Raw genomic sequence first — 1,173 nt, 5'->3', positions numbered from 1 at the left:
TATTAATGGAGATGTAGATATTGAAATCATTCTCTTATTCACATTTGCTGTTTCAAACATGAGCATCTGGCCCAGCTTCTATATTTAAAATACAAATACATTAAGGCACTTTTCAAATACCCACAAAATACAGTGCAACTCTGATCTTACAAATCGATGCTTGTAAATTTGATATAGTCTCTAAAACAGACTCGGTGCTAAATGGCATGCTTATCTACATTAGACATTTGAGTTAAAAATACAAATTATGCAGTGACTGCAGAAGATGTGATGTGTAAAATGGTTGAATTGCTTTCAGCACCATTTTCTGTAAGTACTGGAATTCGTTCATGCTTTGCATTTCATGGTAGGAGAGAGAGGAAAAAAACAGCAATCACCGATCCTCTGAGGATAGTGATTATGAAAGAACCCTTTGTGTGTGCCCTGGAGATGGAATTCTTTTCCATTAGTCGAAATAAGCTTATACCAGACCTGGCAGTGGTCATCAAGATAAAATGCCCCCTTTTACATAGGTGAACACATTCAGAGTATTTAGAGAACACACTGGAGCTCTGCCCAGTCAACTTAGAGGCAGTCTTTATACTCCTAGAGAGCCATGGAGCTTTAAAATAAATAGTTGCATACAAAGAAAGTAGGACAGCAGTCAGTAAAACACCTACTATTAAATCACATGTGATGACTAGGCCAGAATTAATTGCTAAAGAGATTTTCCACCTTTAAGGAAGTTAGACTTTTTGTTTGTTTGTTTGTTTGTTGTTTTTGTTTTTGTTTTCCAGAGACAGAAGGGACTGTTCATGGCTAGGTCACAAAAAAACCTTCTGAAAGGCAAAAATTCCTTCCCAATGGGTCTGAATATGGGTCTGAATATTCCTCCACTATCTTTGTCCTGGATTTTACATCCATAGCCTTTCTCAGCAGGGAGAGGCCTTAGAGATCATCCAGTTCTATTTCTTCCCGTAAGGAGGAGTACACTGAGGCCGAAAGGTGACATGCCTTCCCCACTGTCGCGCCACTGCTTAGCGGGAGATGGCCGAAAACGGCCTTTCTCGGACCGTCTACTGCATTCTCCCCTACTCTAGGCTTCAATCTTCTCCCGTGAAACCTTCACTTCCTCTTCTACAAAGTTGACCTAAGGCGGAAAGTTGCGTGCCAGAGTGGGACTGGAGAGGGGAG

The 1,173-nt window shown here is 40.8% G+C and overlaps 1 protein-coding gene across 1 annotated transcript in view; it reads right to left on the bottom strand.

Annotated features, from left to right (window-relative positions):
• LECT1 (leukocyte cell derived chemotaxin 1) overlaps nt 1-1,173 on the bottom strand; it is a 38,010-nt gene that overhangs the window by 35,692 nt on the left and 1,145 nt on the right. The window lies entirely within an intron of this gene.

Source organism: Mandrillus leucophaeus, unplaced genomic scaffold (assembly GCF_000951045.1).
Source record: "Mandrillus leucophaeus isolate KB7577 unplaced genomic scaffold, Mleu.le_1.0 Scaffold987, whole genome shotgun sequence".
Classification (NCBI taxonomy): Eukaryota; Metazoa; Chordata; class Mammalia; order Primates; family Cercopithecidae; genus Mandrillus; species Mandrillus leucophaeus.
This window is presented reverse-complemented; position numbering and strand designations above follow the sequence as displayed.